General features: G+C 45.6%; 1 long non-coding RNA gene across 4 annotated transcripts in view; it reads left to right on the forward strand.

Moving 5' to 3' along the window:
* Positions 1–22,579, forward strand: part of LOC140631700 (uncharacterized) — a 154,950-nt gene that overhangs the window by 121,155 nt on the left and 11,216 nt on the right. For 3 of the 4 annotated variants that reach the window (XR_012029191.1, XR_012029189.1, XR_012029192.1), the window contains exon 2: positions 9,682–12,680. This is a non-coding gene — a long non-coding RNA (uncharacterized lncRNA). The remainder of the gene's footprint in view (positions 1–9,681; positions 12,681–22,579) is intronic. The other variant, XR_012029190.1, reaches the window with a different exon arrangement.

The raw sequence follows: 22,579 nt of genomic DNA on the forward strand, positions 1-22,579 counted from the left end.
TACCGGGAGCCCGATGTGGGATTCGATCCTGGGTCTCCAGGATCACGCCCTGGGCCAAGGCAGGCGCCAAACTGCTGTGCCACCCAGGGATCCCCCTGTTGGGAGATTCTTGATTGCTGATTCAATTTATTTGCTGGTATTCTGTCTGCTCAAGTTTCTTATTTCTTCCTTTATCATTTTTGTTATGTTATATATTTCCAGGAATTGATCTATTTCTTCCAGGTTCTAGGTTGCTGGCATATAATTTTTCTTTTTTTTGGCATATAATTTTTCATAATGTTCTCTTATAATTGTTTGTATTTCTGTAGTGTTGGTTGTTATTTCTCTTTTCTCATTTGTGATTTTATTTGGGTCCTTTCTCATCTTTTTATCTTTTTCTTTTTTAAAGATTTTATTTATAGATTCATAAGAGACACAGAGAGGCAGAGGGATAGGCAGAGGGAAAATGAGGCTCCATGCGGGGAGCCTGATGTGCGACTTGATCTCCCAGGTCCCCGGGATCATGACCTGAGCCAAAGCAGATGCTCAACCACTGAGGCACACAGGTGCCTTGCTGATTCAATTCCTTTGCTAGTTATGGGTCTATTCACATTTTCTATTTCTTCCTATTTCAGTTTTGCTCGTTTGCACATTTCTGGGGATTTGTCCATTTCTTCTAGGTCTCCCAGTTTGTTAGCGTATAATTTCTTAGTATTCCCTTATAATTGTCTAATTTTTCTGGTGTTGATTGTGATCTCTCGTCTCTCATTGTGATTTTATTTATTTAGGTCATTTCTCTTTTCTCATTGATAAGGCTGGCTAGGGCTTGATCCATTTTATTAATTATTTTGAAGAACCAGATCTTAGTTTCGCTATTCCATTCTACAGTTTTGTGGTTTCTGTATTGTTTATTTCTGCTCTCATCTTTATTTTTTCCCTTCTTCTGTAGTCTTTAGGCTTTGTTTGCTATTCCTTTTCCATCTCCTTTAGGTGTAGGGTTAGGTTGTGTATTGGAGACTTCTTGTTTCTTGAGGTAGGCCTGTATTGCTATGTATTTCCCTCTTAGGACTGCCTTTGCTACATCCCAGAGGTTTGGAGAAACATGCTTTCATTTTCATTTGTTTTTTTTTTAATTTTTATTTATTTATGATAGTCACAGAGAGAGAAAGAGAGAGAGGCAGAGACACAGGCAGAGGGAGAAGCAGGCTCCATGCACCGGGAGCCCGACGTGGGACTTGATCCCGGGTCTCCAGGATCGCGCCCTGGGCCAAAGGCAGGCGCCAAACCACTGCGCCACCCAGGGATCCCCCTCATTTTCATTTGTTTTAAATTTCCTCGTTAATTTCCTGGTTGCTCCATTCATTCTCTAGTAGGATGTTCATAATCTCCACGTATTTTTGGTCTGTCCAATTTTTTTTCTAACTGTCGACTTCAAGTTTCATAGCGTCGTGTTCTGAAAATGTACATGGTGTGATATCAACCTTCTTGTACCTGTTATACCTGTTGAGGGCTGATTTGTGGGCCATGATATGATGTGTTCTGGAGAATGTCCCATGTGCACTTGAAAGGAGTGTGTATTCTGCTTTAGAATGAAATGTTCAGACTATATCTGTTGAGTCCCTGTGCTCCAGTTTGTCAAGGCTATTGTTCCCCTGTTGATTTTCTGCATAGACGATTGGTCCATTGACATAAGTGGGTGTAAAAATCCCCTTTCATTGTATTATTATCAGTGAGTTCCTGTACGTTTGTTGTTAATTGGTTTCTATATTTAGGTACTCCCATGTTGGCAGCATAAATATTTAGTTGTTTGATCTTGATAGAGAGTCTTTTTAATTATGAAAAAATGCCCTTCTTCATCTCTTCTTACACTATTTGTTCTTTCTTTTTTGAAATTTAAATGTTTTATTTATTTATTCGTGAGAGATACACAGAGGAGCAGAGGAAGAAACATAGCAGAGTGAGAGGCAGTCTCCCCTAAGGGAGGCCGATGATGACTCGATCCTGGGATCCCAGGATCACACCGTGAGCTGAAGGCAGATGCTCAAACACTGAGCCAACACGTGTCCCCCAGGGTTTGGTTTCAAATCTCGTTTGTCTGATATAAGTATGGGTCCTCCACCTTTCTTTTGATATCCATTAGCGTGATAGACGATTTTCCATCCCCTGACTTTCAATCTGTTGGTGTCTATAGGTCTAAGGTGAGCATCTTGTTGGCAGCGTACAGATGGATGTTGTTTTTTTAATAATAATTTTATTTATCAGAGAGACAGAGAGAGAGAGAGAGGCAGAAAATTATGCAGAGAGAGAAGCAGGCTCCCCACCAGGAGCCCAATATGGGACTCGATCCCAGACTCCAGGATCACACCCTGAGTTAAAGGCAGAGGCTCAACCCCTGAGCCACCCAGGCATCCCGGATCCTGTTTTTTAACTACTCCATACCCTATATCTTTCTTTTTTAAAGATTTATTTATTTATTTATTCATGATAGTCACACAGAGGGAGACAGAGAAGCAGAGACACAGGCAGAAGGAGAAGCAGCTCCATGCACCGGGAGCCTGACGTGGGACTCGATCCAGGGTCTCCAGGATCGCGCCCTGGGCCAATGGCAGGCGCCAAACCATTGCGCCACCCAGGGATACCACCCTATATCTTTTTATTGGAGCATTTAGTCCATCATTATTCAGAGTGACTATTCAAAGATATGAACTTTGTGCCTCTGTGTTACTGGAAGAGTTGGTATTTCTGGTGACATTCTCTGGTCCTTTCTCGTATTTGTTGCTTTTGGTCTCTTTTTTCCCCCACTAGAAGAGTCCCTCTTAAAATTCCTTACTGGACTGGTTAAGTGGTCATGAACTCCTTTATATGTTGCCTGTCTGGGAAAATCTTTATCTCTCCTGAATGACACCCTTGCTGAAGAAAGAGTTCATACAAATTGGATGGCAATAAAAAGAAATTTAAAAACATAAAGTAAATTCTTGCTAATATAATTGAGGAAAATGTATTTAGGATGAAAACCAGAAGCAGAAAGAGAGGAGGACGGATTTCACCCTCCGTAGCCTTCACAGGGACCTGGTTTCCTTTCCTAGGAGTGGCCCCCCCTCAGGATGATGCTTCCTGCCCCTCTGCCCTCCTTGTTGGAACACAGCCGGCACAGCTCCAGCACCTCTACAGTCGTGGTTTATAGCGTTTTCCATGTATCCTATTGGGGACCACAGCGTTGTGTATGTAACCATCTGGCTGCTGTCTGACAACATTGGGGGGATTCTGACTTTTGTTGCTTTTGAGGTGTGTGTGTCTCTATCACATGCAGCTATCCCGTGCAGCAATCGGATCCTCTGGCTGGGTCACCAAAAAACCCCGAAATGGTTGGCACAAAATCATTTCTGGTCCTGTCTCTGGGCAGTTAGCTGGGCTCTCCTGGCAGTGCCGGGGCTCGCTCGTGCAGTGACTTTCAGCTGGAGGGTCAGCTGAGCTTGAAGTTCCAGCTCGGCCACATTCCCATGTCCAGCAGTGGGTCTGGCCACTCCTGGAAGGCACGTGGGGACTTCAGCTGTGTGTGCCTGGTGGCGCCCCTGCAGGGGCTTGTTGGGGCCAAGGTGGTGCCCCCTCCTCTCTCTGGGGGTCTCTACACGCTCCGTGCACAGAGTTCTGGGAGACACAGAAACGGGCTGGCAATGCATTTTGGCACCACAACACTTTATTGACTTTCTACAGCAAACGGGCTCAGAGCCATGGTTTTGTGTCTTCCCCTGGGGAGGGAGACCTTTCTGTCCTTTAAGGGGAGGGCAAGAATCACACAGGGTGGGGGGGCAGGTGCTGGAGTCCCCCACCTGGGAGCATGTGTGGACTCCGGGTGGGGGCGTGTGTCCTGAGGTTTCAGCCTGAGTGATGGTACTGAGGATATCAGAGCTGACCTGAACCTGCAACTCATGGGCTCCTGTGCTGGGTCCCTGAAGGGCAGCTGGATCCCGGCCTTGGAGCCTCTTTGGGCCCCAGCACCTGGAGGAGCCTGCCTCCTGGTGTGGGTGTGGGTGGGGCCCACCAGCTTGCCCCTCCTCTCCCCACACTGGGGTGTCCCAGGATCCCCAGGGCTTCCCTAGATCAGCGACCTGGATCTGTGGGGCACACCCAGGGCCCTGAAGGCCACATCCAGCTGTGAGAGGGCTTGCTCAGCCTGGCGCCAGAATCCAGGGCTGGCCAGGGCCATGGGGGCCTGATTCCATTAGGCTTTGTGTTGAGACTGGTGGGGGCTCAAGTCAACCCAGCCCCCACAGAGCCTGGGCCCAATCAGCCCAGGTACCTCTGGTTTAGGGCCTGGTGTCCTGTGCAGGGTGTCCTGCCCTCTAGGAGTGACAGTGGGCGGAGGCAGGGCACAGTGGTTCCTCTGATTCACTCATCTGCTCACACACTGTCAGGGGCTCCCTGCCGTCCCTCCTCCCTGCAACCCCTGGGTACTCTATGGGACACCCGGGATTCTGATGGGAGCAGGGTATCCAGAGAACCCCAGGGAGGCTGATCATGTCCCACAGGGGGCAGCTAGATTGGGTCCTTGCTCGGGGCCGATGGTGTGGTGGTGGATGGTGTGGGGGCATGGGTATGATGGTGGTGGAATGTGGGGAATGGTGTAGGGGGGATGGTGTTGGGGTATACTGTGGTTGGGTATTGTGTGAGGCTGTGTGTGTTTGAGGGGGATGGGGTAGGGGCGATGCCATGGGGGATGATGATGTTAGGGGATGGTGTGGGTCTGGGGAATGAGGGGATGGCATGGGGGGCCGGCAGACAAAGGGCATCCCATTTCTCTAAGATGCACACAGAGACGTCTACAAATAAAGGCGACCCCATTCTGGGGTTTGTTGTAACACCTGCCCCTGTGGCCCCATGTGGTGAGTGCAGGGCCCTGGCTGTACCAGGGGCATTATCTGGGGGTCATCATAATATGTATGTTTTCAAATTGCAAATTGTCTCAAATGCACAGAATTTAGAAATATATAAAACACTGAGAGTGGGTGTCACTCTGAACCGTCCGACCCTCATGGGATCGATGTGTGTCCTGCTCCAGCCGCGGACATGCCGCTCGGACCCCAGGTCCGGTTCCTATCCCCCATGTCTCCCACCCCATCCCCTGCTTCTCAGGGGGCCGTCCCTCTCCCCTTTGGTGTTCAGCTCCCATGGGAACCCCTGGAGGCCACATCCTTGTGGCCTCCTCATCCCTGAGGCCCCGGAGGTGTGGTCATCCCCATCACCCTACCATGGAGCTGTGTGTTGTTGGCTGCTATTGCTCCCCCTGGCCTCAGAGGCCCCATTTACCTTACCCAAAAGCCTCTGAGGCCCGGAAGCCCCCTGGCCCAGCAGCCTCACCCGTCCGCCTAGCAGTCCTAAAACATGATGTGGCTGCTGAACTTCCTGATGACGTCCAGGTCTACCTGCGTGATGTCCCTGGAGGAGACCAGGGCATCCTGCTTCATTTCCTGTGGGAAAACCGGGGAGGAGGAGCAGGCGTCAGGAACAGAGACCCGACCTGTCACGAGGTGCCGTGCTGGGCAGGGAGCCCTGGGGCCACCATGGGAGTGTGTCCGGCCGAAACCTCCTTCCTTCCTCTGGGAGGCCAGGGAAGGCGGGAGTGCCCACCGTGCCCGTGGGACCTGTGTGATGGCCTGTGCCCAGCTGTTGTAGGCAGGGAGGTGACTGAGTTTCACCCTGGGTGGGAGGGGATAGGGGTTCAGTCAAGGTGGGAGGGAACATGGGGGTGTTGTGCCCAAGATTGCGAATCCGAGAAACCACTAAGGAGCTGACACCAATGCAAACACACAAGGGTTGATTTCCAAACTCGAGCTTGCGACCAAGTACACCCAACACAGCGGAGCAGGGACTTGGACCCCGAGGTGGGTTTTAACTTAGTTTTAAGGGCTTGTCTTGGGGTCCTCCAAAAGGGCTGGAGCAATTCCTCAAGTTCTGTTTATATTTTGATATGGGGCCTTCAAGGGTATTAAGCTCTGCTCTCATTCTAATAGGCACTTCCAACCCTTGGCATGGGCTCGGTTTCATTCTGTTGTGGGGCTTTCAAAGACATTAAGCTGTAAACTTTGTTTTTTTCCTGTAACTGAAATAATGTAAATTTCAGCTCTTCTTCACAGGGGCCTGGGATGGCTGGACTTGTTCGAACACTGAACTTAAAGTAGAAAGGCCTTCATTTTCTCGGCCTCTTTGCATTCCGTCCCATCCTATCTAGCTCTTTCCCCCTTCCCCGGAGCTCCTAAGAGAGCAAATGACCTCAGCTTGGCAGCGTGTGTTGGGGGACAGGCCCAGGGATTTGGGATCAGGAAGATCTGGCTCGTGGGCGTCCCAGCTGTGCAGCGGGATTCCATGCTGCAGACTCTTATTCCCTAAGGCTATCTAGACAACTGAGTTTGTATATAGAAAAGCTCTCCTTTATCTTTAAAAGATGAGGAGCGAGTCAAAGCGTTTTTACTCTGGCCATCTAATTGCTCAGATTCCAATCTGAGACATATTTCCTGTTAATAAGGATAATTTACTATCCGTAGTACTATGGTTAAAATATTCTGACACAAGTAATTCAGAAGGATGAGGGTTTCTCATCTCTTTCTTCACAGCTCAGTCACTCCTCAGGAAATGCATCTTTATGGATTTGGAAAGAACTGAGAGTCATTATTACCAATGGTCCGATTATTTTGTGAAGGATTCTTCCCTGAGATTCTTCCCCTGTTTCAACTGACACTGAAACACTGTGAATTCTTTTGAAGACAAATGTCAAGGAAATAAATGTTATGCATTGATAATTTTAAATGCACTTGCAATATGGTGTCTATTATACTAGAAGTATTTTTATCTGATTTTTGCTATTTATTATCCTTTCCTGCTTTTCAGGTTGAGGAGGCATTATACGTGTTCATAATTGTCTTTCTTTCCTTCTGATATGAAATTCTTACTTTGTTTCCATCAAAGGAACTCTTTAAGAATAAGGCAAAAGTTAATTCAACGATTCTTAAAATGTCTTCACACTTGGAGCCTGATTCATTTAAGTCGATTTTCATAATAAATCTTATTAATTAGGAAAAAAACAAAGATTTATAGAGAAATTGAGAAGATATTACAGTGCATTCACATGCACTTGCTCTCAATTTCTCCAATTATTGATATCTTATATTACTACGGTACAAATATTACCTAAGGAATCAAATTTAAAATAGTCGCATTAACCAAATACCATAGTTTATTCAGATTTCCTTAGTTTTTGCTAAGTTACCATCCCTCATATGACATTCCATTTGTCCTCCTGTTTTCTTAGGCTCCTCTAGATTGTGACAGTCTTTCAGCCTTTCCTTGTTGTTGTTGCACTGGAACACTTTGAGAAGTAGAGTATTTTGTAAACTTTCCCTCAGTTGGGACATGTCTGTCATTTATCTCATAATTGAACTGTTTTGTAGATTATATACAGAGATATACTGCCATTTTCATTATATTATATAAAGGATAGATACTATCAACATGATTTAGCAGTCTTGGTATCAATCTGGTCACCTTGCTGTGGTAGTGTTTGTCAGCTTTCTCCACAGTAAACTGATTCTTTATTATTATTAATTATTATTTTTATTATTATTATTATATTATCAATATTATTTTAACTTTTTCATATTATATTTTGTAGAAGGAAGTTACTATGTGTATTCCACACTTAAGAGTGGGAAGCTATGCTCATGAACTTGACGGTGCAATGTCTGCACAAATTGTTTAAAATTCTTCTACATGGGAGATTTCTCTTCCTTGTGGGCTTGTTTCTTCTGCAAAGATGTTTTTTATTTATTTGAGAGAGAGAGGAGAGAAAAAGCATGAGCGAGAGGGGCAGAGGGAGAGAGAAAAGCATGTTCCCTTCGAAACAGGGAGCCTGCCTTGGGACCTGGATCATGATCTGAGTTTAATGCAGAAGCTTAACTAACTGAGCCACACAGGTGCCACTCCTTCCTTTCTTTCTTTCTTTCTTTCTTTCTTTCTTTCTTTCTTTCTTTCTTTCTTTCTTTCTTTCTTTCTTTTCTTATTTCTTTCTGTTTTTTATAATAATTTTATTCTTGAATTGGTGTTCAATTTGCCAACCTACAGAAAAACACCCAGTGCTCATTCCGTCAAGTGTCCCCCTCAGTGCCCATCACACATTCACCCCCACCGCCCGCCCTCCTCCCCTTCCATCACCCTTAGTTCATTTCCCTAAGTTAGGAGTCTTTATGTTCTGTCTCCCTTTCTGATATTTCCCACACATTTCTTCTCCGTTCCCTTATATTCCCTTTCACTATTATCTATATTCCCCAAATGAATGAGAACATACAATGTTTGTCCTTCTCTGATTGACTTACTTCACTCAGCATAATACCTTCCAGTTACATCCACGTTGAAGCAAATGGTGGGTATTTGTCGTTTCTAATGTCTGAGCAAGGCCCACCTTTTCTCTCTCTTCATCTTCTGAGTCTCCTATGGTATGAATGTTACTGTTTTAATAAGTGACTGACTTCCCTACTTCTGTGTCTGTGGTCCAGAACCTTTCTTGTTTTTAAGGCTTCCACTTGGAACTGCATCTCAGTTATAGCATTTTTAACATTGGCCTGACTAGATTTTAGTTGTTTTATTTCTACAGGAAGGGATTCTCTAGTTTTCTTCTGTGCTCTTTTTCCAGCCCAGATGCTATCTTTATAATCATTGTTTTAAACTGTAGTTAGACATCATATATGTGTATTGATGAACTTCCTGGCTGTGAGTAGACCTCATTTTATTTTATGCAGGTGAATTTCTCCATCTCATTATTTCTTCCAGAAAAGAAAGAAGGAAGAAAAAGAAAAAACAAGAAAAACAATAACAACTGCCCTCCCCCCCCCCCACAAAAAAACCAATAGATTATTTTGGCCTGCTTGTTAAAAGATTCTAAATCCCAAAATAGAAACAATTAAGGTGGTCCGTGGGTGGTGCAGCGGTTTAGCGCCTGCCTTTGGCCCAGGGCATGATCCTGTAGACTCTGGATCGAATCCCACGTCGGGCTCCCAGTGCATGGAGCCTGCTTCTCTCTCTGCCTGTGTCTCTGCCTCTCTCTCTCTCTCTCTCTCTCTCTCTCTCTCTTTTTCTCTCTGTTTGTGACTATCATAAATAAATTGAAAAAAATTTAAAAAAAAAACACAATGAAGTACCATGAAAGTAAAAATTAGAAATATCTAAGGTACATACATAAAAATTAAAATAAGGCAATTAATAAAAAAGTCAAAGAAAATGATTGAAAATAGAGCACAAAGTACAAAGGAATCTAGACCCTACTTTCCAGGCAGAGCTGAAGCTCAGCAGCCTCTGTGGTCCGACAACTTGGTGGCAGCGAATGGTCTGTGTGGGTGTGCAGATGGACCGTGGTGTTGATTGTCAGGTGCACATCTCCCTGGGAGTTGCACCTGCGGGGGCAGAGGCGTGGTGGGCATCAGCGTCTCTGGGCTCCAGCGGGCAGCGCTGTGCTGCTCCCTGAGACCCGGCCCTGATAGGCGGGATGCGGGTGGGGATGCTGGGTCCTCTGGCTCTGGGGCTGAGCATCCCGCCCCCCAGTCTGCTGGGGCCTCCACAGAAGAGCCCCCAAGCCCCCGGGTCTCCGCCTCTTCTCTCAGAACCCTGCATTCACTCGACTTGTGTCCGAGCTTCTTTTTTTTTTTTTTATCTCAGACTGTTGAGCCCAAGATTGCGAATCCGAGAAACCATCGAGAAGCCGACACTGATGCAAACACACGAGGGTTTATTTACAAGCTCGAGCTTGTGTCCAAGTATACCCGACACAGTGGAGCAGGGACTTGGACCTCCAGGTGGGTTTTAGCTTAGTTTTAAGAGCTGGTCTCGGGGAACTCCCGAAGGGTGGATCAATTACTAAAGTTCTGTTTACATTTTGATATGGGGCCTTCAAGGGCATTGAGATCTGTTCTAATAGGGCCTTCCTGCCCTTGGCCTGGGCTCAATTTTTATTCTACTGTTGGGCTTGCTGTGTCCTGACAATGAGCACTCAGGAAGGAAATGACAGACATGACTCCCTTCTCAGGAGCATCACAGAGAATAAATAATGAGACTGAACCAAAGGAGCACAAGACTTGTGCACTGAGCCACACCAGGCTCTGGGAGGCCGTCCTGGGCTCGTGGGTTGGGAGCCTCATCTTGTGAAAATGTCGGTAGTTCCTGAAGGCACCCTCAATTTCAATGTCATTCCTGTAAAATCATGGTGGCAGATCGTATAAATAGGAAAAAAAAAAAAAAACCTGTGACATCCATCCGCCCCCACAAATGACCCCGAATAGCAAATCAGTATTGGAGAAGCAGGACAGAGCGGGACGCAGCACTTTCCTATTTCAAACGATGTCACAGAGACACAGGATAAAGCAGTGTTGTCCTCGGGATCCCACCTGGCTCTGTAAGTTAAGCATCCGGCTCCTGACCTCACCTCCGGTCCTGATCACGGGGTCGTGAGTTCTAACCCTGGGCTGGTCCATGGATGAGGCCTGACGCCTACTTAAACAAACCAGACCCACGAGGGTTGGTCCCAGCATAAGCTGAAGGAGCAGAACAGAGAGTCCAGAAGGAAACGTGCTCTGATACAACTGATTTTTTAAAATTAATTTAATTTAAACCCAATTAATTAACGTATAGTGTATTATACTTTCAGAGGAAGAATTCAGGGATTCACCAGTTGGAGATAACTGCAGTGCTGGTGACATCACATGCCCTCCTTCATGCTGGTCCCCTGTTATCCCCTCCCCCATCCCCTCCCCTGCAGCAACACTCAGTTTGTTTCCTATAATTAAGAGTCTGTATTTCCTGCATCTGTGTTCATCTTATTTGTTTTTCCTTCCCTTCACAGATGTTCTGCTTTGCTTCTTTAATTCCACCTATGAATGACACCACAGGGTCATTCTGTTTTCCGAATGACCTATTTCACTTAGGATGATCCCTCTAGTTCTATGCATGACATTGCAAATGGCAAGATTTCCTTCTCTTTGATAGCTGAGTACCATTCCTCTCTCTATGACCATCATCTATCTCCCATCCTCTTTATCCCTCATCTGCCACAGGGCACCGAGGCTCCTCCCACAGTGTGGCAATGTGGACCCCACTGCTGTGGACATTGGGGTGCAGTTGTCCCACGTCTCACTGCATCTGTATCTTCGGAGTGAGCTCCAGGCCGTACACCTGCTGGTCGCAGGGCGGCTCTATTTGCAACTTCCTGAGGAGCCTCCACACTGTTTCCAGGGTGCCTGCAGCAGCCCACGGTCCCGCCCACAGTGGAAGAGGGTTGAGTGAGTTTTACAGGACGTGGTAAAAGTCTGGTCCACATTTCGTTTCGCGTCCTTTGGGCTCCAATTCTTTCTCCTTAAGTATTTTTGGGGAAGCCGGGTGTTGGGCTCTTTTTCAGGCAGATGTTTCCGAAGATAACAGGCCACAGCTAGAGCCTGGAAGGAGGCAGAGGTGGGCCCAGAGACGGGCACGCTGCCTCCTGCACAGCCTCCTGTAGCGACTGAGCATCCCGCAGTGGGTGCCCGAGCCCAGGCACCACCCAGGGGGCATGCATGTGCAGTAGGCCTCCTTTGCCTGCACTAACAGGAGCCAGCCTGTGCTGGGGAGGCCTGAGGAAGACGTGGGGACATGTCCACGTGGATGAGCCACAGCCTCCTCAGAAACTACGCGGAGTCTTCGGGGGGATATTGGGCACGTTCATGATGACAGGAGCCTCAGTCTCTTCAGGACACACGGTGAGGCTTCAGGAAGATGTGGGCCAACATCCACCCTGACAGGAGCCCCTGGGCTGCCTCAGGACCCGCGGGGAGGCTTCAGTAAGATGTGGGCCTGCATCCACGCTGACAGGAGCCCCTGGGCCACCTGAGGACATGCCTGGAGGCTTCTGAAAGATGTGGCACTGTGTCCACTCTGGCAGGAGCTAACTGGCTCCTCAGGTCATAAATTGAGGCTTCTGGAAGCTGGGGACAGCATCCACAGTGACAGGAGCCCCAGCCATTCAGAACCTGTGGTGTCGCTTTGGGAGGACGTGGGGCCACGTCCACACAACAGACACTGATGTCCTCAGGACACCCGGTGTAGTCTTCAGGAAATATGGGGATGCGTCCATGCAGACAGAAGACCCCAGCCTTGTCAGAGCCTGTGGTGAGGCCTAAGGAAGATGTGGATGCTGAATCCACACTGACAGGAGTCTCCAGTCTCCTCAGGACGCACTGTGAAGGATCGGGATGATTTGGGGCCACGTCCGTGCTGACAGGAGCTCCCAGGCTCCTCAAGTCTTATGGTGAGGCAGAGGAAAATGTGGGGCCATGTCCTCCTCAGGACCTGCACTTTGGCTTCGGGACACATGAGGCTGCGTCTAGGCTGACAGGAACCCACAACCTCCTCAGGACCCACTGTGAGTTTTCTGGGGGACGTGGGTCCATGTCCAGGCTGACAGGAGCCTCCAGCATCCTGAGAACCTGCTGTGAGGCTTCCAGAGTATGTGAGGCATAATCCAGGTTGACAGGAGACCCGGGTCCTCAGTACCCGCTGACTATGACTCAGGAACACGTGGGGCCACGTCCCCACTCACAGGAGCCCGGCTTCCTCAGGACCCCCTGGAGGACTCTGGAGGCGCCGTTGGGGGCCACGTCCATGTCAGAAGGGACTCCTCAGAACTCTGGGTAAGTGAATGGGTAGAATGAATGGTAAGACAGGGGAGGGGAGGCAGTTGGTGGTTAGTCTTAGGTTAGATGTTAGGGGTTAGTGATTATGCTTATGGTTACGGATTAAAGGTTAGGGTGAGGGATAAGGGTAAGGTTCAGTTGTTAGGAGTTAGGATCGGGGTTTGGATTAGGGACAGGAGTTAGACTTAGGGTTAGGGTTTAGAATTTAGGGATTAGGGCAGGAGGTTACGAGTTGGGGTTTGGGTTATGGTTAGAGTTAGGTTTAGGCTAGGTTTGCAGTTGGGGTTAGGGGTTAGGGTGTGAGTTAGGGTTAGGGGTTAGTTTTAGGGTTTAGAGTTAAAGTTAAGGCTAGGTTTAGGGTTAGGGCGAGGGTTAGTTTTAGGGTAGGGGTTAGGGCTAGGGTTAGGGTTAGTGTTTGATTAGGGGTTATGGTTAGGGTTAGGTCAGGGTCAGGGCACGGTTTTGGAAAAGGGTAAGAGAGGGTTAGGCAGTGGGTTAGGGATTTCTTTTAGGGTAGGGTTAGGGTACACTTTGGGATATGAGATAGGATTAGTATTAGAGGGTTAGGGTTAGGGTACAGGTTAAGGTTAGGAATAGGATTTGAGTACATTAAGATAAGGTTAGGGTTAGAGGTTAGGGTTAGGGTTAGATTTAAGGTAAGGGTCAGGGTTAATGGTTTAGAATAGGTTTAGGAGTTAGGGTGAGGGTTGGCAGGAAGGTTCAGTGAATGTGTTTCGGTCTTGGGGTTTGTGTTTGGTTTTTGATTAGTGATATTTCTTGTTTAAGGGTTATGTTAACATTAGACTTAAGTGGAGGGTTAGGCTTATGTCTGTGTATGGTTAGAGTTTGTGTCTTGGCATGTGCCTGCACTGGGACTCCTAGCATCTTGGGCAGTTTAGTTTTATGCACTCTATTTAGGTTTTGAGTTCAAACATAGCCTGACTCCACCAAGTCAGTGGCCTCCCCAGAGAATCAAAATCCATGCTTCTGCTGGGGTGAGAATAGGCATGGCAGGATTCTCCTGAGCTGAGCTAAGGAGGGGATTTGTGGCTCTAAAGACTCTTTGTTTGGATTTTCAGTTGCCTTTCTGACTTTATCTCTTTTGCGCACATGTTTTCTCTATACTACCAATTATTATTTTAAAGATTTATTTGAATTCCTCTTTATAAACACAGTATGATGTAGTTTCAGGTTTACACATAGTGATTCAACCCTTGAATCCAACACCTGGTTCTGGTCAGGGGTGACCTCCACTATCCCCATCCCCTGATTCCCCATCCCCCCTCCTTCCTCTGGTATTTATTAGTTTATTCACTGTGGTTAAAATGTGTTTCTTGGTTTGCATCTCTCATCCCTCCCTTGGCCCCTTTGCCAATTTGTTTGGTTTCTTAAAATTCAGATGTGAATGCAATTGTATGGTATTTGGTATCTGTCTTTCTCTGACTGACTGAGTTCATTTAGCATAGGTCCCTTCCACTTCTCCCACGTCATTGTAAATGGATTCCTTTCATCCCTTCTGATGACCAAGTGATGTCGCAGTGTGTATGTTTACCACATCGTCTCTGCCCATTCATCTGTCGATGGACATCTGGGCTGTATACACAGTTTTGCTGTTGTTGATAATGCTGCTACCAACACTAGGCTGTGTGTTCCTCTTCAAATCTACTAAACTACTTTTGTATCCTCAGGGTAAATACCTAGCTGTGCAATTTTCGTATCGTAGGGTAGCTCTATTTTTAACTTCTTTTTTTAAAGTTTTTTTATGATAGTCACAGAGAGAGAGGCAGAGACACAGGCAGAGGGAGATGCAGGCTACATGTACCGGGAGTCTGATGTTGGATTCGATCCCAGGTCTCCAGGATCACGCACTGGGCCAAAGGGAGGTGCCATATGGCTTCGCCACCCAGGGATCCCCTATTTTTAACTTCTTGAGGACCCTCCAGACTGTTTTCCACAGTGGCTGCACCTTTATGTATTCATGAGAGACACAGAGAGGCAGAGGTATAGGCAGAGGGAAAATGAGGCTCCATGCGGGGAGCCTGATGTGGGACGTGCTCCCCCAGGACCCCGGGATCATGACCTGAGCCAAAGCACATGCTCAACCACTGAGGCACCCAGGTGCCTTGCTGATTCAATTTCTTTGCTAGTTATGGGTCTGTTCATATTTTCTATTTCTTCCTATTTCAGTTTTGCTTGTTTACACATTTCTAGGGATTTGTCCATTTCTTCCAGTTCTCCCAGTTTGTTAGCGTATAATCTTGCATAGTATTCCCTTATAATTGTCTTATTTTTCTGGTGTTGATTGAGATCTCTCTTCTCTCATTTGTGATTTTATTTATAGGTTTTCTCTTTTCTCGTTGATAAGGCTGGCTAGGGCTTGATCCATTTTATTAATTATTTTGAAGAACCAGATCTTAGTTTCGCTATTCCATTCTATAGTTTTGTTGTTTCTGTATTGTTTATTTCTGCTCTCATCTTTATTTTTTCCCTTCTTCTGTAGGCTTTAGGCTTTGTTTGCTATTCCTTTACCAGCTCCTTTAGGTGTAGGGTTAGGTTGTGTATTGGAGACTTCTTGTTTCTTGAGGTAGGCCTGTGTTGCTATGTACTTCCCTCTTAGGACTGCCTTTGCTACATCCCAGAGGTTTGGAGAAACATGTTTTCATTTTCATTTGTTTTAAATTTCCTCTTTAATTTCCTGGTTGCTCCATTCATTCTCTAGTAGGATATTCATAATCTCCACGTATTTTTGGTCTGTCCAAATTTGTTCTTACTGTCAACTTCGAGTTTCATAGCCTCATTGTCCAAAAATGTATATGGTGTGATACCAACCTTCTTGTACCTGTTGTACCTGTTGAGGGCTGATTTGTGGGCCATGATATGATCTGTTCTGGAGAATGTCCCATGTGCACTTGAAAGGAATGTGTATTCTGCTTTAGTAATAAATGTTCAGACTATATCTGTTGAGTCCCTGTGGTCCAGTGTGTCAAGGCTGTTGTTCCCCTGTTGATTTTCTGCATAGACGATCGGTCCATGACATAAGTGGGTGTTAAAATCCCCTATCATTGTATTATTATCAGTGTGTTCCTGTACTTTTGTTAATTGGTTACTATATTTTGGTACTCCCATGTTGGCAGCATAAATATTTAGTTGTTTGGTCTATTTTTAAATAATTTTTATTTATTTTTATTTATTTTTATTTACTTATGATAGGCACACAGTGACAGAGAGAGAGAGAGAGAGGCAGAGACACAGACAGAGGGAGAGGGAGAAGCAGGCTCCATGCACTGAGAGCCTGATGTGGGACTCGATCCCGGGTCTCCAGGATCGCGCCCTGGGTCAAAGGCAGGCACCAAACTGCTGCGCCACCCAGGGATCCCAAATTTATTTTTTATTGGTGTTCAATTGACCAACATACAGAATAACACCCAGTGCTCATCCCGGCAAGTGTCCCCCTCAGTGCCCGTCACCCATTCACCCCCACCCCCCGCCCTCCTCCCCTTCCAGCACCCCTAGTTCATTTCCCAGAAGTAGGAGTCTTTATGATCTGTCTCCCTTTCTGATATTTCCCACACGTTTCTTCTCCATTCCCTTATATTCGCTTTCACTATTATTTATATTCCCCAAATGAATGAGAACATACAGTTTGTCCTTCTCTGATTGACTTACTGCACTCAGCATACTACCCTCCAGTTCCATCCACTGTGAAGCAAATGGTGGGTATTTGTCATTTCTAATGGCTGAGTAATATTCCATTGTATACATAAACCACATCTTCTTTATCCATTCATCTTTCGATGGACATCATGGCTCCATCCGCAGTTTGGCTATTGTGGACATTCTGCTATAAACATCGGGGTGCAGGTGTCCCAGCGTTGAATTGCATCTGAATATTTGGGATAAATCCCCAACACTGCAATTGCTGGGTGGTAGGGCAGGTCTATTTTTAACTCTTTGAGGAACCTCCACACAGTTTTCCAGAGTGGTTGCACCAGTTCACATTCCCACCAACAGTGTAAGAGGGTTCCCTTTTCTCCGCATCCTCTCCAACATTTGCGGTTTCCTGCCTTGTTAATTTTCTCCATTCTCACTGGTGTGAGGTGGTATCTCATTGTGGTTTTGATTTGTATTTCCCTAATGACAAGTGATGCAGAGCATTTTTTCATGTGCATGTTGGCCATGTCAATGTCTTCCTCTGTGAGATTTCTCTTCATGTCTTTTGCCCATTTCATGATTGGATTGTATGTCTCTTTGGTGTTGATTTTAAGAAGTTCTTTATCGATCTTGGAAACTAGCCCTTTATCTGATACGTCTTTTGCATATATCTTCTCCCATGCTGAAGGTTGTTTTTAGTTTTGGTGACTGTATCCTTTGCTGTGCAAAAGTTTCTTATCTTGATGAAGTCACAATAGTTCATTTTTGCTTTTGTTTCTTTTGCCTTCATGGATGTACCTTGCATAAACTTGCTGTGGCCAAGTTCAAACCGGGTGTTGCCTGTGTTCTCCTCTAGGATTTTGATGGACTCTTGTCTCACATTTAGATCTTTCATCCATTTTGAGTTTATCTTTGTTTCTGGTGAAAGAGAGTGGTCTAGTTTCATTCTTCTGCATGTGGATGTCCAATTTTCCAAGCGCCATCTATTGAAGAGACTGTCTTTCTTCCAATGGATAGTCTTTCATGCTTTATCGAATATTAGTTGACCATAAAGTTCAAGGTCCACTTCTGGGTTCTCTATTCTGTTCCATTGATCTATGTGTGTTTTTGTGCCAGTACCACACTGTCTTGATGACCACAGCTTTGTAGTACATCCTGAAATCTGGCATTGTGATGCCCCCAGATATGGTTTTCTTTTTTAAAATCCCACTGACTGGGCAGCCCCAGTGGCGCAGCAGTTTAGTGCTGCCTGCAGCCCAGGGCGTGATCCTGGAGACCTGGGATCGAGTCCCACATCAGGCTCCTGCATGGAGCCTGCTTCTCCCTCCTCCTGTGTCTCTGCCTCTCTCTCTCTATGTCTATCATAAATAAATAAATCTTAAAAAAATAAAATAAAATCCCACTGACTATTCGGGGTCTTTCTGATTCCACAGAAATCTTAAAATAATTTGTTCTAGGATCCCTGGGTGGCGCAGCGGTTTGGCGCCTGCCTTTGGCCCAGGGCGCGATCCTGGAGACCCGGGATCGAGTTCCACGTCGGGCTCCCGGTGCATGGAGCCTGCTTCTCCCTCTGCCTGTGTCTCAGCCTCTCTCCTCTCTCTGCGTGACTATCATAAATAAATAAAAATTTAAAAAAAAATAATTTGTTCTAACTCTCTGAAAAAAGTCCATGGTATTTTGATAGAGATTGCATTAAACGTGTACATTGCCTGGGTAACATTGATATTTTCACAATATTAATTCTGCCAATCCATGAGCATGGAATATTTTTCCATCTCTTTGTGTCTTCCTCAATTTCTTTCAGAAGTTTTCTATAGTTTTTAGGGTATAGATCATTTACCACCTTGATTAGGTATATTCCTAGGTATCTTATGGTTTGGGTGCAATTGTAAATGAGATTGACTCCTTAATTTCTCTTTCTTCAGTCTCATTGTTAGTGTATAGAAATGCCATTGATTTCTGGGCAGTGATTTTGGTATCCTGCAACGCTACCAAATTGCTATGAGTTATAGCAATCTTGCGGGGGAGGTCTTCGGGTTTTCTAGGTAGAGTATCATGTCATCGGTGAAGAGGGAGAGTTTGACTTCTTTGCCAATTTGAATGCCTTTAATGTCTTTTTGTTGTCTGATTGCTGAGGCTAGGACTTCCAATACTATGTTGAATAGCAGTGGTGAGAGTGGACATCCCTGTCTTGTTCCTGATCTTAGGGGAAAGGCTCCCAGTGCTGCCCCATTGAGAATGATATTTGTAGTGAGCTTTTCCTAGATGGCTTTTAAGATGTTGAGGATTGTTCCCTCTACCCTACGCTCTGAAGTGTTTTGATCAGGAATGGATGCTCTATTTTGTCACATGCTTTCTCTGCATCTAATGAGATGATCATATGGTTCTTGGTTTTTCTCTTGCTGATATGATGAATCACATTGATTGTTTTACAAGTGTTGAACCAGCCTTGTGTCCCGGGGATAAATCCTACTTGGTCATGGTGAATAATTTTCTTAATGTATTGTTGGATCCTATTGGCTAGGATCTTGTCGAGAATTTTTGCATCCATGTTCATCAGGGCTATTGGTCTGTAATTCTCCTTTTTGGTGAGGTCTTTGTCTGGTTTTGGAATTAAGGTGATGCTGGCTTCATAGAACGAATTTGGAAGTACTCCATCTCTTTCTATCTTTCCAAACAGCTTTAGTAGGATAGGTATGGTTTCTTCTTTAAATATTTGATAGAATACCCCTGGGAAGCCATCTGGCCCTGGACTTTTGTGACTTGGGAGGTTTTTATGACTGCTTCAATTTCCTTCCTGGGTATTGGCCTGTTTAGGTTTTCTATTTCTTCCTGTTCCAGTTTTGGTTGTTTGGGGCTTTCCAGAAATGCGTCCATTTCTTCTAGATTGCCTAATTTATTGGCGTATGGTTGTTCATAATATGTTTTTAAAATCGATTGTATTTCCTTGGTGTCGGTAGTGATCTCTCCTTTCTCATTCATGATTTTATTAATTTGAGTCTTCTCTCTATTCTTTTTAATAAGACTGGCTAATGGTTTATGTATGTTATTAATTCTTTCAAAGTACCAACTCCTGGTTTTGTTGATCTGTTCCACATTTCTTCTGGTCTCGATTTCCTTGAGGTCTGCTCAAATTTTCATTAACTCTCTTATACTGTTGGGTGTAGGATCTAGCTGCTGTTTTTTTCTCTAGCTCCTTTATGAGTAAGGTGAGCTTTTGTATTTGAGTTCTTTCCAGTTTTTGAATGGATGCTTGTTTTGTGATGTATTTCCTCATTAGGTCTGTTTTTGCTGCATGCCAAAGATTTTGAACGTTTGTGTCTTCATTCTCATTAGTTTCCATGAATCTTTTTAATTCTTCCTCAATTTCCTGGTTGACCCTTTCATCTTTAAGCAGGATGGTCCTTAACCTCCAATGTGTGAAGTCCTTCCACACTTCTTGTTGTGATTTAGTTCTAATTTTAAGGCATTATGGTCTGAGAATATGCAGGGGACGATCTGAATCTTTTGGTATCGGTTCAGATGCGATTTGTGACCCAGGATGTGGTCTATTCTGGAGAAAGTTCCATGTGCACTTGAGAAGAATGTTTAATCAATTCAGTTTGGATGTAAAGTTCTGTAGATATCTGTGAAATCTATTTGCTCCAGTGTATCATTTAAAGATCTCGTTTCTTTGGAGATGTTGTGCTTAGAAGACGTATCGAGGGTAGAAAGACCTAGATTGAAGTCACCAAGTATAAGATAATAATTATCTAAATATTTCTTCACTTTCGTTATTATTTGGTTTAAATATTTGGCAGCTCCCACATTCGGGGCATATATATTGAGGATTGGTAAGTCCTCTTGTTGGATAGATCCTTAAGTATGATTTAGTGTCCATCTTGATCTCTCACTACAGTCTTCGGGGTAAATTTTAGTTTACTGATATAAGGATGGCTAACCCTGCTCTCTTTTGAGGACCATTTGAATGGTAAATGGTTCTCCAACACATTATTTTCAGATTGTAGGTGTCCTTCTGTCTAATATGAGTCTCTTGTAGACAGCAAATAGTTGGGTCCTACTTTTTTATCCAGTCTGAAACCCTGCGCCTTTGAAGGGGTCATTAACCCCATTCACGTTCAGAGTTACTATTGACAGATATGAGTTTAGTGTCATCATGATATCTATTCAGTCCTTGTTTTTGTGGATTGTTCCACTGAGCTTCTTCTTAAAGGAGAATTTTAAGAGTCCCCCTTAAAATTTCTTGCAGAGCTGGTTTGGAGGTCACATATTCTTTCAGTTCCTGCCCTTCCTGGAAGCTCTTTATCTCTCCTTCCATTTTGAATGAGAGCCTTGCTGGATAAAGTATTCTTGGTTGCATGTTCTTCTCATGGAGGACCCTGAATATATCCTGCCAGCCCTTTCTTGCCTGCCAGGTTGCTTTGGAGACATCTCCTGATACCCTAATGCTCCTCCCCATAAAGGTCAGGATTTTCTTGTCTCTTGCTGCTTTAAGGATCTTCTCTTTATCCTTGGACTTTGCAAGCTTCACTATTAAATGTCGAGGTGTTGGATGGTTATTATTGATTTTAGGGGGAGATCTCTCTATTTCCTGGATCTGAATGCCTGTTTCCCTTCCCAGATTAGGAAAGTTTTCAGGTATGATTTGTTCAAATACACATTCCAGCCCGCTGTCCCTTTCAGCGCCCTCAGGAAACCCATTTACACATAGGTTTTTCTTCCTCAGGCTGTCGTTTATTTCCCTTAATCTGTCTTCCTTGTCTTTTAATTGTCTGTCTCTTTTTTCCTCAGTTTCTCTCTTTGCCATCAACTTGTCTTCTATGTCACTCACTCGTTCTTCCACCTCGTTATCCCTCGTCATTAGGACTTCTAGTTTGGATTGCATCTCATTCAATTGATTTTTAATTTCGGCCTGATTGGATCAAAATTCTGCAGTCATGAAGTCTCTTGAGTCCTTTATGCTTTTTCCTAGAGCCACCAGTAGCTGTATAATAGTGCTTCTGAATTGGTTTTCTGACATTGAATTGTAATCCTGATTTGTAACTCTGTGGGAGAGAGGACTGTTTCTTTCTTTTGAGGTGAGCATTTCCTTCTAGTCATTTTGCTCAGTGCACAGTGGCCAAAAACAAGTTGTATTGGGCTTAAGAGAAAAAGAGAGGAGAAAAAGAAGGAAAGAGAAGAGAAAAAGAAAAAAGTAAAAAGGAGGAAAAAAAGCAAAAAAGAATAAAAGGAGAAATTATAGAAAGAAAAGGGGAGAAAAAGGGTGGGGGAAACAATCAGAAATAAAAAAAAAACATGGGGGAGTATCTTCTGATTCTGTATACTTTAAGTCCCTTGACTTCCCCTGGAAGTTGTACGTCTAGCTGGTCTTCTGGGGGAGGGGCCTGTTGTGCTGATTTTCAGGTGTTAGCCCTTGGGGGAGCTCCTCTCCCCCTGCCTGGTGAAGCACTCAGTGGAGGTTGTTTACCCCGTGAATCCCAAGGAGGAACGACCCCAGTGGCAGTGGCCAGGTCTGAAAACCGGTATTCAGCCCTGCAGTAACTCCGGAGAAATCCATCTGCAGGGCCTGGAGGTTCCAGGGTGGGCTGCTGGTCTGCTGAGCTCTTGGCAGGAGCGTCCTTGCTGTCCTGGGCCCTCCGGGCCTCTGCCTGTACTGGGGGAGGCCAAATCCTGGGCTGTGTCTCGGCGCCCTGTGCTCCGGGGCCAGCACTGTTGCATTCTCACTCCCCGCCGTGCAGCCACCTCTCCACAGAGCCGCCGCCCTAGCCCCTCTGAGCTGCTCCAGGAGCCGCGCAGCCCCCTCCACACGGCGCCTCTTCCTTTGCCCTAGGTGCTGACACCTAGCTCCTCCCAGGGACCCACAGCCCCCTCTGCACAGAGCGGCCACCCGATCCCCTCAGAGCTGCTCCTGGGTCAATGCATGTGCCCTGCAACCCTTAGGGAGCTCGGTGCACTCTCCTGGGAGTGCAGGTGTCTGTTAGTGTTCCATGGACCCCAAGGGTTCCATCCTCCTGGGGTCCTGCTCTGAATTGTTGCGAGCGCCATTCCACCCTGGAAGATTGGTGCAGCTCCTGATTCTCTGGGACAGAGCTCTCCTGACCGGGGGACACTTGCCCTGGCCTTAGCCCGGCTCCTCGGTGGCCTCTCCCCCTTAGATGCCTTTTGTTTATTTCTTTTTCCCATCTTCCTACCTTCATAGAAGCACAAACTTTTCTCACTGTAGCATTCCAGCTGGTATATGTTTA

The sequence above is a fragment of the Canis lupus genome, chromosome 4, assembly GCF_048164855.1.
Source record: "Canis lupus baileyi chromosome 4, mCanLup2.hap1, whole genome shotgun sequence".
In the NCBI taxonomy this organism is placed as follows: domain Eukaryota; kingdom Metazoa; phylum Chordata; class Mammalia; order Carnivora; family Canidae; genus Canis; species Canis lupus.